At 53.9% G+C, this 15,384-nt stretch overlaps 1 protein-coding gene across 4 annotated transcripts in view; it reads right to left on the reverse strand.

Moving 5' to 3' along the window:
* Positions 1 to 8,412, reverse strand: part of RNF144A (ring finger protein 144A) — a 95,639-nt gene extending 87,227 nt beyond the window's left edge. For 3 of the 4 annotated variants that reach the window (XR_014018651.1, XM_081265310.1, XM_081265311.1), the window contains exon 1: positions 8,211 to 8,342. The gene's annotated coding sequence lies outside the window, so the exon portion shown is untranslated. Of the gene's footprint in view, positions 1 to 8,210 lie in introns of all 4 variants that reach the window. The other variant, XM_081265313.1, reaches the window with a different exon arrangement.
* Positions 8,413 to 15,384: the final 6,972 nt, after the last annotated feature.

The raw sequence follows: 15,384 nt of genomic DNA on the forward strand, positions 1-15,384 counted from the left end.
GTGGCAGATGTCATGGCCACCAGCTGCCCCACCTCTCAGAAACCAGATACACAGATGTAAGTTCGCATCTGAGGCAAGCTATGTTGACCACGGGTGACCCGCATGAAGGCAAAGGATGCTAAGTCCAGGGAGGCAGAAAGAAGAGAGCCTGGGTTCTCAGTGGGACCACAGAGCAGCTGCACCAGCCAGCAGACTTCTCCCTTTAACACCTTGTCACTGAGGAGACAGACATCTGGTGGTTCAAGTCCTCCTTAACAGGGAGTGTGCTGCCAGCCAAGCATTCTAACACACACTCGTGAACATACAACTGACATGTGGGTGTGCACACACACACTTATGCAGTCACTGGATTGTGTCTCCCAGAAGACACGCTCAACTCCTGAGCCCGCACATGTGTCTGTGAGCTCACAGGGTCTTGTGGATGCAGTCACGTTACGATGACCACAGTGGGGGGAGCAGTACTCCACGCGACTGGTGGGCTTACGAGAAGAGAAGGCACAGAGGCAGGGAAAGGGAAGCAGCTTGGGGCCTAGGTGACGCATCTGCCTGGGGTCTGCACCTCGAACCCTTTCACCTGTGCTTGCTCACATCACAGTCCGACTTTCCTGCCTGCGTTTGTCCTAGGATGAAAAGGAGATCTCATACTCACATCTGGCCACTTCTGCCCTGTGTGTGACAGCAGAGGAAAGTAAGGAAGGGATCCAAGAGCAGCATCAGTGGACGAGAGACACACATGGAGGCAGGCAGTTCGCAGGAGCCCACAGATTGATGAGATTAAAAAATTCAGTTTCCTACCACCCTGCTGGCCTCCTGTGACCAGAATGGCTCAGAGCTCAGGGCCGTGGCAAGTGCTCCCTAGAGACAAGGAGGAGGAACTGTGATCTAAGGGCACAGAGAGCCAGCTCTTCCCATCTGTCCCCAGGGACTGGGAGCGTCCAACCCTGGAAAGTGATTAAGAAGAAATATACACTGTTCAGCCAACAAGTGTCCCATCCTGGACACCAACACTGGCACCTTCTGAAGCTCTATCCATCCCATTGCCCTACACTCCCGTGCAGCAGTGCTCACAGTACCAAGAGGCACCTTGTGACACTCAACACAAGGAAAAAATAACCAATGCGACCAGTTGACTCCTTGGTGCTCTCCATCACATGAGAGCGGGTCCCACGGGCCTCCGCAAGCTTGCACTCCTGCCAATGCAGAGGTTCCCTGGGGCATACCCTGTCACATGCTGTGAAGGCACAGTGCCTCCACCACCATAGGAGAACACAGCAGCTCAGAACGCAGGCTCCTGGGACAGAGACCACCCTGAGTACCAGAATCGCTGCACACACACTGCACTATGTGGCCACTAGCAGCCCTTCCACTCCTCAAGAGGAGACCTAGGAACCTCCTGCCCTCCTGTCATACCTGGCAAACACTCCTGCAAGAAATTGCCACCATGTACTAGTGACAGCATCCCAGGCTTTCTTTAGAAAGAAAGATGACGGTGACGATCCCACTTTCTTGGGATGCTGGGGTTCACACAGCAGACCCTGCTTCTCGGCATCCTTGAGAGCATCCACCACAGCTGCCCAAGCACCCACTTCTCCACCTCCCACCTCTTCGGAGCCCACCCCTCCCCCACAGGGCCCACCAACCCCTTCAGAGCCTGGCTTCCTCTCCCACGAGAGAGGATGAGCACAGGCCGGCACCCAGTCCTGGCCTAACTCAGTCACCCATGACATCACTCCCTCTGCAAGACCACAACATCCCGAGGCCAGCACCACATCTCCTGCTGCAAGTGCATCACAGGAGACCACAGGCTGCAGGAGCCCAGCAGCAAGTCCATCAAAGGCTCACCTGGGTCACACGAGCACTGAACTATCTACAGGTCACGCTACCAGCCACAGGACCCCAGGGCCTTGCCTCCATACTCTGGGCCTCCAAGGATGCCTTCAACCATGCTCACTCTAAACCAAGCCAGCGTCCACACCTGCCTTCCCACAGTCCTGCAGGGCACTGCTCTGTGACCTGACCTTCCGTAGAGAGGATGTGTATTATCAGTGAACTCTGCTCGTGCTAGAGACCAGAATTTCAACTCTCCGTCCATTTCCTCATGACAGTCAACCCTAGGTGTCCCTCTAGAACCAGGCCACTCTTTTATGTCGTCAACCACTTAACAAAGCTTCATTCAGAAAGAGCAGGATAGGCGCCAAGGGAAAGCCAAAATGAATAAGTTCCTACCTTTGTGGAGCTCATAACTCACTAGAGGAACTAAGTTACATAAATCACTAAAATTAGATTATGTAAAGCAATTTAGGTTCTGAAAAATGTTGCTATGGGAGCACCTGGGGGAGAGAATCCTTCTGCATGAGTAGAAGTCCGTCAGCCCAGAGCAGAGGGAGAGCCTGAGCCCCCTCTGAGCTGTCCTCCTCCTTCTGTGTGTGCCTCCAGTTCTCATCTGTAAAACGCCAGTACACAGGAGTGGGTCCCCACAGCTCTCCGCCTCCGTGAATCTCAGAGTCGCCCACCCAGTGGTCCTCAGGAGTGGGCCTGCACAATCGCCCACCCGGTGGTCCTCAGGAGTGGACCTTCACAGTCGCCCACCCGGTGGTCCTCAGGAGTGGACCTGCACAGTCAGCCACCTGGTGGTCCTCAGGAGTGGACCTGTACTGTCACCCACCCAGTAGTCCTCAGGAGTGGACCTGCACAGTCAGCCACCTGGTGGTCCTCAGGAGTGGACCTGCACAGTCAGCCACCTGGTGGTCCTCAGGAGTGGACCTGCATAGTCAGCCACCCGGTGGTCCTCAGGAGTGGACCTGCACGGTTGCCCACCCGGTGGTCCTCAGTAGTGGGTCTGCACAGTCGGCCACCTGGTGGTCCTCAGGAGTGGGCCTGCACAGTCAGCCACCCGGTGGTCCTCAGGAGTGGGCCTGCACAATCGCCCACCCGGTGGTCCTCAGGAGTGGGCCTGCACAATCACCCACCCGGTGGTCCTCAGGAGTGGACCTGCACAGTCAGCCACCCGGTGGTCCTCAGGAGTGGGCCTGCACAGTCAGCCACCTGGTGGTCCTCAGGAGTGGACCTGCACAGTCAGCCACCCGGTGGTCCTCAGGAGTGGACCTGCACAGTCAGCCACCTGGTGGTCCTCAGGAGTGGACCTGCACTGTCACCCACCCGGTGGTCCTCAGGAGTGGACCTGTACAGTCGCCCACCCGGTGGTCCTCAGGAGTGGACCTGCACTGTCACCCACCCGGTGGTCCTCAGGAGTGGACCTGCACTGTCGCCCACCCGGTGATTCTCAGGAGTGGACCTGCTTAGTCGCCCACCTGGTGATTCTCAGGATTGGACCTGCTTAGTCACCCACCTGGTGATTCTTAGGGGACTGGATCTCCACAGTGGCCCACATGGGTAAATCCATGCCTGTAAAGAACAAGGTGACATTTGTGTAGGGCCTTCAAGGATTGCTAAGAGTCTGGCACCTGGACAAGACAGAGGATAGTCCAGTTGGTGGCTGTTGACAACACTTGCATGGATTCTGGCTTCAGCACACACCTGTGTAAGAAAAAGTCTAAACTTGAGGAAAGAGAGGCAGCTGGTAGCTGAACTTGTATATTTTTAAAGGGGGTGTCTCCCACCACTGTGGCTGAGTGGGGACTCAGGAAGACTGCACCCTCTGAGAGCAGGCTCTCCTCTTTCAGGAGACGTGGGCAGATCTCCCAGGGGCAGGTTGTGGGGCCAGCACGTGGTACGGGAACCTGAGGTGCCACTCTAGAACATGTGCACAGCAGACCAGTCAAGGCGGAGGCTGAGGGTCAGGAGAGGAGGCTTATGAGCCATGTCACCCCCGAGACATCCAGACTCTGAGGTGCACTGAGAGGCTGGGTTCCTGGCTGTCTGCACAGTTCACAGGGGTCAGAGTACATCTGAAAAACATTCTAGTTTGATGTTTCTGAGGTTCCCTCCTCCCAGGAAACCCTACCAACCATCTATCCAGCATCTAGCATGCCCTGCTCCACAGAACTGCTGAAACTCAGCTCTTTGGAAGCCTAAAACATTCTCCCAACAGCTGTTGAGGGAGACACGTATATTCCTAGGTCAGACACAAACCCCTGCTCAGTCAATGACCCAGCTGTGCAATGGTCACCAGGCACTTTCAGAACCCGGATGCTCCCCCTTTGCTCCACAGGTATCTATCTGCAGGGCTGTGCTGGCCCAAAGCCTGCATCTGGGCTAGCTCCCAGCTCCATGGTTCTCAGCTCATGGCCTGAGGCCTGGAGAGGCCCCCTGTCCTCTTGAGCCACTCTTAGTAGAAGAGCCTGCCCCTGAACTCTAAGGGCAAAGGCACTTCAGGTGACAGCCCACCATCCTCCCCTGAGCCCTCCTCCACCAAGCCAAACTGGAGGGACAGGAAGGAAATGCAGGCCGCACTTCTCCATCACTTCTAGGGCCTCCAAAACACCGCTATGAAAAGGAAAACACGGATGGAATTTTTCGGGAGACGCCAGCAATGAAGGCATTGGGGCTAGAGGGGATCAGCCTGGGCAGCTCTCAGAGGCAAGGGGCCACCTGGAACTCCAACCAACAGATAAGCTCCACCCCTCTATGCCATTCCTATGTTCCCTATCCACTCCAGGCTGTTTCTTGCCATTTTCAGGCCTCGAATTTGACTTTGACCCTCCAATTTATCTGGCTAACTCCAATTCATCCTATAAGGCCCAGCAAGCGGGGCCCCTCTGCACTCTGTGCCCCTCAGCGCTGCCCTGACTTCCCGGCTCAAGCGACCTGTGAATGCTTCTGCTTCCCCTCCCCCGACAGCATGTCCTCCGGGTCATGGCATCTATCATGTTCCACAGGCCACTGAGCTCAAACTCAGACTCAGCACTTAGCACGAGTGAGACCTGGGACACCTCGGCTCCAGGCTCCACTGACGAGGAGGAACAGGCAAGTGTACACTGGGCTGGGTGAGAGCTGCTCCAGAATCCAAGCCAATCACTGATGCTGGGGCCTGGCGCACAGCCAACGCTTAATGAATATTAAGTCTGTCTCCTCCATATCCAGGGTCAAACACAGAGGAGACGATAAAACGCTGGTTGCCAAGCTTCCTCGGGCCCTCAAGGAACTGAGTGTTCCCGCTACCACTGCATCCAGCTCAGAACTGGCTCCCTAGAGAAAGCCCTTCTCCCAATCCCGCGGAACAGCCAGGAGGAACATTCCGATTCAGATCAGACTGCAGATTCACAGAAGGAAAGAAGATGGGGACTCCTCCACACGCCTTAGAGCCCTAATACCCTTGGAGAAAGGCCATCCTTATGAAAGTTAAAATATATTTTTTCCTTAAAAGAGTCCTTACAAATGCTTGCACATGGTGAGCTGCCCTGCAATATTGGTTCTCCTCAAAAATACCACTGAACCAGCACAATTTTATTTCTGACTCTAGAAAAACATTTAGGCTAACACGTCAATGTTACCCTGAAGGAACTCTGGTCCTCGCAGGAAGGGGAAGACACTTACCCAAGGTCAGACAGCTGGGTCAGAGAGTCATGCAGCACCAGTGCACTCAGGTGTGTTCCTAGTTGCTTCAATTTAATTTCTCCATCTAATTAAGAAAACGTACTCCCGTGGACCAGCAAGGCCAGGACAGCGAAGGAGCCTGGCTCTGAAAACACCTCAAATGACATAGTTCTTGGATCTCGAAGGTAGAAAGGGACCCAGAGGAAACAGGGATAGTCTGAAAAGATTCTCCTCTCTCACAGTCTCTAGGCAGACTCTGAGATCCCACTCCCCAGGAAATCAGGGGGTCTGATGGCCTGGCAAGTTCTGAGGTGCAATATCCCCAAGAGGTTTCAGATATTCAGGTTCCCCAAGGAGCAAGCACTCCCAGCCTGCTGCAAGAGCAGAGGGAGAGAAAGGACCTGAGTCCTGGTGCCAGGCTAGACCCACTGCAGCCCCACACCACCAGCACTACCTGCCCACTCTCCAGCCCTACTTCCTCCTGGCCACAGTGGGGGCTGTCTGCAAGGTCCCACCTACTTCTGTGACTCCCAGTGGTAGAGAGAGGCATCCTCCCAGCAGGGAGGAGAAAGTTGAACAAAAGAAGGCAGCTAAGCCAAATAGGAACCACAGTGGGAAAAACAGCTTCTCTGGGCAGAGATGGCTCACAGCTTCTGGCCTTGATCTGCCAGGCTGGCTGGACACGGACTGCAAAACTCCACAGCTTCCAGTTAAGAGTGAGTGTGTGAAGGCCTTTCAAAGCCCCAAGCTACAATAAGTCCCCAAGAGAAGTTCTGTGGTCTAGGAACAGTCTGGAAACAGGGATTAGAAGCAAGCAAACCAAGGGCACCAGAATATGCTTATAAAATACATTTGTCAGGACTCTTGGGTTTCCAAAACCCCCATGCATTGCAGCATTCATCTAAGCGTACCCTTGATTAGTTCCCCCTGCAGGGAGGGGTACCAACACCAGAACTAGGGCATCTTTAAAAGCACATACTGCAGAAACTCAAATTGTGCTGATTCTGGAAATTTTCCATTCCATTCAAACTGGACTGTGTATACCCATTTTCTCAAGTGGTCCCCACTCCACGTGGACTCCAGCAAGTATTGTAGGTAGAAGGTCACACCCTTCAAGAGTCTGTCTCTCAGGTCCACAATGGTCACTGTGCGCCAGGTCAGCCTGAGCCCCCACCCCACTGCAGTAACCACTCTGCAGAAGGGCTCAGACTGCCCACTTTCCTCCAAAACCATCAACGGCTCCCAACACCACAGAGTGAAGCCCAAAGCCCTGGAATTCAAAAACTTCAGGATTTGTCCCCAGTTGACCTCTCCAGCCTTATTTCTTTTACACTCTTTAAAGACTAATAAAAATAAAGCCACAGAAGGCACTAGAAAAGTGCACAGACCTGGTCCCAAATCACACACTGGAGGAGAGGACCCAATAAGCAAGTCTCTGGTCCCCCCTTTGGAGTCACTGGGAAAGGTCAGGCACAGGCATTCATTTGTAAGGCATTTCCCTCCCAAGGGGCCCTTCCTACCACCTTCACCTTGCCCACCTCAAACCCAAGGGCCCTCCCTCACATGGCCCTGACTCTGTTCTCCTTTGCTCTCCCTCCTGAAGACTCCCACAGCCCCCAGGGTGTCCAGACCCCTGCCCTTTGCCTGGCAAGTTACTAACACACTTCATCTGCTAACTCCTCTCACCCTGTCCCATTCTCTGGGGCCAGTGCTCATTCCATCTCCCAGGCTTCACTCCAGGAAAAAAAAACTGTCCAATGAAAGATGTCAGGTCCCCTTCCAGTGTGGGGTCCAGTCCTGCTCCCCACCACAGGGGCAGGAGGGATTCCTCCTTGATGCTTCCTTGGGGTTTTATCTAACTCTCTGTTGACCCTGCACAACGCAGGCTGGGGACAGCATTTCAAGGAGCACCACCCCCATCTGGAAAAAAAACGGAAAGAACAAACTTTTGGAGATGACATCCTAAGACACGCCTGTGAAGACCACTGGGGCAAAATAAGTCATTCTTCCTCTAGGAGCAAGAAGCCTCCTGCTTGCACAAGCCACCAAATCGGATGGTGTGGGTGGCCAGAGAGTGACTGTGGAGGGCAGAGTGGGACAGACCTGCAGGGAACTTCTCCGAAGAGCGGGTCGTCCCTGCCACCAGGGAAGGCGGTATGGGGGCGGGCAGGGAGGGCTGGTGGCAGTGGCACCGGGAAAGGCAGGTACGGGTAGGCGGGGGTGCGGAGAGTCGCGACACCGAGCCCTGGTGTGCACCTCGGGGGACGCCCTGGGCCGGAGCTGCCCTTCGGCGCCATGGGCCCCTCCGGGAGCTCTCGCCCTGTCCAGGACGTGGTGACGGGCGGAGCCAGCCCCGAGCCCGCGGGACCTGGCCCGGAGCGCAGGGACGCTGCGCTGCAGACCCCCACCCCGCCGAGCCGGGGGCGGCGCCCGGGGCGCGAGGTTTTGAAAGTGGCAACCGCGCCGGGGGCGCAGGCGCCATCCCGATCGGGCTACAGAGGGCAGGGCGGGTGTCCTCGGCCCGAAACTGGCCGGTCCCCAGCCCAGGCCGCCGCTGCTCTCCCCTGCCCCGCGGTGACCCGAGCGCCCAGCAGGATCCGCTGGGCAGTCGCGGCCGCGACCCTGAGGCTGGCTCCCCAGCGCCGCGTCCCGCGTTCCCCGCGCCGCGGCCGGCTCCAGTGATGCCGACACAAAGGGACGCGCGCGTCACCCACCTGGTCCCGCGCGGCCCGGGCTCCCGCTCCACCGTGGCTCCGACGGCTCCGCCCGAAACTGGCTGCGGGGTGCCGATGCCCACGGTCCGCGCCTCCGCACCGCGCCGCCCGCCAGCCCGCTCGGCAGCCGCCCTTTATTCCCTCCCGCCCTCCGCCCTGAGCGCAGCCCGCGCGGGGAGCGGCAGCCGGCGGGGGCGCGAGCGCGCACACAGCGAGGGCGCGCGGAGACCGGCCCGGCCCCACCGCCAGCGCCCCCTGCCGTCCCGCCGCGCCCGCCGCCTCAATGCCCGGCCGCACCGGGGCCGGGCTCGCTGCCCCAGGCCCTGTGAGAGCGCCCAGGTCCACCCAGGGCTGGTGGCACCCTGGTTCCTGCTCAGGAGGAACCAATATCAGCAAAAAGGGAGGAAATGGGTGACCCACCCTACCGCTCTTATCGAGGTGCTAGGGAGAGCCTCGAGCAGAGCAGCCAGGGCTCTGGAGGCGAATGCTGCTGGCCAGGGGCCAGACAGATGAGAGCAAGGGCCTGCCTTAGCAGAGCCTCACCTGGATGGTCTGTCGTGGCAACAAGATCGTGTTTTCACCCTACTACCTGGTCGTGTTCGGGAACGGAGAAGAGAGGGCAACCTGATGGCCAGCCAGGCTGTGACTCCCTGGGATGCAGACAGAGTAGATTGTTTCTTAAGATTTCTGGGTCTTTAGGGTCTAAGATCTATCACTGAACATGGAATTACTAAATAGTCTTCCTACCACTCCCTCTCAAAGCTAAATGACTTCAGACATGCATGTAAGAAGGTGCATGAAACACAGGACACGCAGACTCTTCTTCAGGAGTCTATGCAGCATCGTCCTTCCTTTATGCCTCCTCCCTGCCTGGTCTGAATTCAAGCTCGACCACCACTAGCCAGGTGACCTGAAGCAGGTTACTCAACTGCTTTGTGATTCCATTTTCTTATCTGCAAAGTGCAGGTGGCAATATTAGAGTTCCTGGGAGGGATCAAATAAATCAAATAACATTCCTGGCAAAGGAGACTCCACAGTCCTTAATTACTGTTCATCTCATTTCTCCCAAGATTTAAAATAGAAGGTTTTTAACCGTCTTGAAACTCTGCATAATTTGTCTTTCTCTGCTACATTCACATCTTTATCCCCACCCCACCCCCAAATCAGTCTCATCTGCATTGAGGAGTTTTCTGTTAAATAAGAACAAGCACTTGCCTTCTGATGTCTCTGTTTCAGTCAAATTCTTTGTAGAAATGTCATTATTTAAGAAAAGTGCACAATGTGAAGAATCCTAACAACGGCACTTTGTTACTCCAGCCTCTCTCCAGAAGATGAAAAGTTTTGGGCTGATAGTCTGAGTTTGTGGGGAATATATTCACACCTCCCATAGCCTGGCGGGGTCCTGGGGAGTCCTGGAATGAGCTACTTATAAATGAATGATTAGCACACACGGGTGCATGCTAGTGCATAAAGAATGGAAGGTGCACAGGGCACTTACAGATCAAGCAGTCTCTGTTGAAATGCAGATAGAGGTATAGAAGTCAAGTTGCACACAGAGGTATAGAAGTCAAGTTGGGGGGAACTGCTGAGGGCCATATGGGGCTGGGTGCAAAACCAAACCCTCACCCAACTGTGCAGCTAAGACCAAGTGCTCATGGGTGGCCTGTGGCTTCACCACCTGTTCCATGTGCCTCTGCTAATGCCATTGCTGTTGGAGAGATTTGAAGGAAGCACATTGGTAGTGAGAACACAATTGGCAGCAGGCTGCAGAATGCACCTCTGGTATGAGTTTGTCTAGAAGTCTTCCAAGTTCACCATCACCCGCCCTGTGCCTGGGTCTCTGAACACAGGTGTTAGTTTATTTCTATGTGGATTATGGCATCTACCACCCTTTGTGTTTAGGGTATTTATGTTCTGAATCTTAGATCTTTAGAGTCTTAGCCAAGCATGGTGGTAAATACCTATAATCTCAGCAACTGGGGTAAGCAGAAGTATTACATGTTCAAGGCCGGCCTCAGGAAGTTATGGAGACTCTGTCTCATAATAATAAAAAAAATTAAAAAGAGTTGTGGATGTGGCTCAGTGTTTAAGTGCCCCTGGGTTCAATCTCCAGTGCAGAGAGAAAGAGAGAGTCTATAAGATAGTGATGCAGTCATTTTATCCGTGGATTCTCCTACAGAGCTTTGAGCATATAAGTGCTCAATGAACAGTGAGTAAAACTGTTTTTTTTTTTTTTTTTTTTTGATGCCTCTGCGAAACTGTCCCAGTTTTTGTTAGCAACATGGCTCTAAGATCATCCCCACCACTCATGGCTGGTCTTCCACCACTGCCCATGTCATGACTGACCCATCTCCCCAAGGGCGGTCATGTCTACCAGGTTTTAAAAGATGCCTATAGCAGTTTAGATCACCAGTGCCCCACAAGGCTCCTGTGCTGCAGGCCTGATGCCCAGCTGATGGTATATTGGGAAGGGGGTGCTGGTTGGAAGTAGGGATCCAGAAGGGAATACTGGGATCCAGGCTCTTCTCTCTCCTTTGCTTCCTGACCAGCTTGAGATGAGCAGCTGTCCTCCACCACACACCTTTACCATGACACACTGCCTTGCTACAGACCTTAAAGCCTGGGCCATGCAATCACAGGTGGCTCTCTGAAATCATGAATCACAATAAACCCTTCCTCCTTGTTTCTCTCAGGTGTTTTGTGATGGCAACAGAAAGCAGACTGACACAATGCCCATTGTTAAGGGTCTGTGGCTGTCACAGCATGGCTCTGTCATCACAGACTGAACAAGTCTTGGTAGTGACCACCTGTGGGCCTAGTCTGTGCTTGAGGAAAACAACCCAGAGATAAATGGTCCACAGGGTGAAAAAAATGGGAATCCATTTTGAAACTTTTTTTCTAGACACAAAATTGAGAGAAACTCAAGGAGCGCATTCATGGCTTAAATTTTAAAAGTAAAAATAGACAATGGAATTGTGTAAATTTGTAATCACATTCTATAAGTAGAGAGAATTTACATTCTTTTGATTTCTTTGAATTTTTAACTTAAATCCAATTTTCTGTTTCTAGAGAGTGGCCAGAAATAAATGTTAGAGCCCATGCCGACTCCCTCTCCTTAGAGACACACAGGAACCTGGGGAGGTTCGTGGAGCTGGGAATGGGAAATGGGATGTGCACTCTCGTCCTCCGCCCACCTGTGGCTCTGGTCTGCTCAGAAGCAGGTCACAGCTCCAGGTGAGTGGCACAGCCTCTCGGAGGCTTCTTGGGAAAGTTCCCCAATCCTCATCACCCCCCGCCCGCCACTCCAAGGTGCTTCTTTTTCTCAACTTTGACATTACTTCCAAAGAATCCCCTCAGTGGGTGTCCACCTAGAATGACAAGTGTGGAGGCACTGTCTTCAAGTAGCATCAAAAACACTTGAAGGAGAAAGTACAGGTGGAGAAGTGCCTTTATTCCTCCTGCTGTTCATTGACAACACAGGGATAGACTGAAATGACCCCCTAAAAAAGTTAGGTTTGATTTCTAACCCCTGGTAACTCAGAAAACAAACCCTTTTGAGAACAGGGTTGTTGCAGATGATGTGATACCAGAGTATGGATGGCCCTAAGCCAGTAGGACAGGGGTCCTCATAAAAGGAGGAAATGAGGATACAGACACACCCGCAGGGTAAACAACAAGGAAAGAGGAACTCGGGCATGGGGTGAGGCTCCACGAGTCAAGACGCGCCCGGGAAGACCAGCGAACCACCAGAAGCAGGTGGTCCCTGGTGGGCTCAGGAGGAGTCCACCTGCTGAACTTAAGCTCAGACTTCCAGGCCCTGTGATGGTTCACTGGGTGTCAGCCTGACTGGGCATGGGGTGCCCAGAGAGCTGGTAAAGCATTCTTCCTGGGTGCTCTCAGAGTGTTCCTGGAAGAGTAGCATTTGAACCCATGGACTGAGCAGGAAGCCTGCCTTCCCCAATGTGCACCACCCAATTCTTTGAGGGCCCCTAAGGCAGCTGTGCTCTTGCTTGAGCCTGGACATTCATCTCCCCTGCCCTCTGACCCCAGGGTTCCTGGTTCTTGGGACTTCAGACTCCAGTTCCTACCCAGCGGGTCCTGCACCATCCACCCCCCATCCCGTCCTAGGTGCTCAGGCTTTGGCCTCAGACTGAACTTCACCACCAGCTTCCTAATGCTTCCTTCTTTAAGACGGTAGGTCAGGGACTCCTTGACCTCCATCGTCACGTGAGCTGAGGTATATGGGTGGATAGGGAGGTGGAGACCCCTGTATTGACTGTCTCTCTGGAGAATCCTGGCTGACTTACTAATAGCCCTCCAAAACTCTGAGACAATAAATTTTTGTTGTTTAAGCCACTAACTGATCTAGCCAACTGAGGGCACCTAGGAGGTAACCACGGATGACCAAAGCATAGAGAATGAGGTTCTTGATCAAAACAGAATGCCATTCAAAGGCAGTAAAGTCAGTGTTAGTAATGGAAAGGTTGATTTGTCAGTAAAAACGAAGCCAGTTCTCCCTGGGGTTCTCCCAGGGAGTGCAGACGTGGTCTTCCGAGCTCACCCCCATGTTCACCTCCAGCAGGACAAGTTCAAAGGACACAAATGAGTCTTGCCTGCCGAGGACATAAATGCCATAGATTCTGGTAGACATTTGGAACCAAAAACAGGTGGAGACAAGCTTCCCTGCTCTTGGCATTTCTCACGTGGAGCCCGAGGCCTTCCGAGTTCTGCTTCCAGCCGGTGGCTCTTGGCTGATTCATCGATCTTTTCACTTTTTATTACACTGCTTTTCTGTAGCAATCAATAGAATGTGGCCCTTGTGGCTTGACAATGTTTCTGAAGGCTTTCTCAATTCTGAAGGATAATTAAATGACATTCAACAGTAGGTGGACTCGGCCTCGGCAGATTGTCAATGTTCCCTAAATACCCATGCGCCTCTCCAGATTCCAACCATGTGACTCCTGTTGTTCCCTGGACTGTGGATGGAGTTCACCTCTGGCTAAGGTCGTGAGTAGACCTTTGAGACCCTCTGACTTGTTGACCCCATCACAATGGCCTAGGAATCTGTACTGAGGTGGTAGCCCCACCAAATGAAATTGGCCTGGGTCTTTGAGCTGCCTGTAGTAGGACATTCCCCAAGACAACTTAAACCTGCATGTGACAAGCTATGGCAATTCGAGGGCTTGATACTGCAGCACGGTCCAGCCTAGACCAGGCAACAGGCTCATTGTGGACTGGTTTTGAGCAGCAGTGATTCAGATGCGCCTGTGTCTTAGAGAGAAGCACAGCGCAGCACTGGGTAAGTAGAGTCAGTCAGGCAGTCTGGGGTGTCAAAGCACATATGAGGCAGGGGACCTGGAAGGAATCCAGGCCTCAGATAGACAAAAATAAGTCACACTGAGGAACCAGGCCTGGTCCCTGACAGCTCAGATGTCTGGAGGACCTTCCCGGGGGAGGCCTCCACCTGTGATATTCCCCTAGGGGTTCACAGAAGCACAGGGAAGACTAGACTCGGTGCTTCACCACGGCACCAGCTTTGGGTGAGCTGCACCTAGTTGCAGTGGAGGCTGCAGTACCTCCTGCCGAAGCCCCCATGCAAACAACCAGGGCACGGCCCACTCCAGGTGAGGGGTGTGGGATGCTGAAGGCTCCCTTGCTGAGGATCATTCTGCCCGAGGCAGTCGCTGTGTGAGGGTTAGATGCCTGGCTTGCTCGCCTCAGGACAAGGCTGGGCCCTTCCAGCCCTGGAGGCAGTGTGCCCTGGTGCTCTCCAGCCCTCTGCTGCCTTCACTCTTCTGGAAGCACTCTTCAGAGGGCCAGCTTCTCCTTGTGGCCAACCCTGCCGCAGGCTGTCTCCCAGGAAACCAAGCTGAGATAACGAAACAGGGAAGCGGGATCCACTCCAGTAAGATGCCAAAGGCGAACCATGAGACTTGCTCCCAGTGGCAGAACCGCGGCGTGGCAGACCATCGGGTCTTCTACTGAGACAAGCAAGGCAGGAGGGCTGGGCCCGAAGCTGCAGGATTGACACAGCCTACCAAGGCAAAGTTCTGGGCACGGGAAGCAAGGACCCGTGAGAGGCTGTGGAGAGCCCTTCTGCACTGCAACAGGCTCCCAAGGCTGTTAGAGATTGCTTGGCTTTACTGCCACTCCTTTCTAAGAAATATTTTGGTGTCTGTTCTTATTTAACTTTTATTCCATTGTGATTTTAAATGTTCCTCTAATCCGATTATTCAGTCTCCATAAAAGACAGACAAAACAAAAGTCTCTCTCCACGCACAGCAGCACCTGCACCACTACTGCGGGCAGCACAGCAGCAGTAACACAACGCAAACCGCGCGGCTGCCCCATCCCGGTCAGCTGGGCAAACGTCTCCAATATTTCAAACTTTATTTGGGGACTGATACTCTGACATGGCCATGGCTCCTCTAAGTCACCTACTTCTCTGCCTCTCCTGTGCTCCGGACACTCCATCACCTTCTTACTTAATGCCTTGTCTGCCTTCTGCATTCAACATGAGCACAGCATTGAGAACTCAACATCCCCCATCCTTCCCTCACTTTGCCCACTGTGGCGGTCCTCCTCACCCTTCCTTCACCATCTTCTCCTCCCACAGCACATACCCTGGGAACGCTGCACTCCTGCTTCTCCCATCTTCAGCACCCTGTTTACCTATTAGTCTACAGGATCACCCTCCCCACTGAACTTTGGGCCCCTGAGCCAGTAAACAGGTGCTTAGTAAATGAGCAGGTTCAGCAAGGTGGTCATCTCGTGCTGCACGTTCTTTAAGACGTTTTCCCCAGGCTTAAGGGTCCTCCTGTGGCTCACATCAACTTGAGTCAGGACACTGAGCTGTGACACGAGGTTACACAGTTCACCCTTGTTGATCTCAGGGTATGAGGTATGAGGCTCACTTGGTGTCGTCTCACCAGTGGCTGCTGGTCACCAGGTAGGAGCAGGTGCTCTGCCACTTACAGTAGGGCCAGGTCCCTATAGGCCCATCCCAGGCTGAGCGTAGCAGACATGGGAGAGGCATCACCTGGTGTCAGATGCATCACCTGGTGTCACCACAGCTTGCCAGCACACTGAGCTGTCCACCGAGTCCCCTCAGGAACCTGGGTCTCAAGGGAGCTTCAGCTCACTGCTGTGGGTCAGCATCAGGAGAGGATTGGAC

The sequence above is a fragment of the Spermophilus citellus genome (genome assembly GCF_964194105.1).
Source record: "Spermophilus citellus genome assembly, chromosome: 13".
NCBI classification, from domain to species: domain Eukaryota; kingdom Metazoa; phylum Chordata; class Mammalia; order Rodentia; family Sciuridae; genus Spermophilus; species Spermophilus citellus.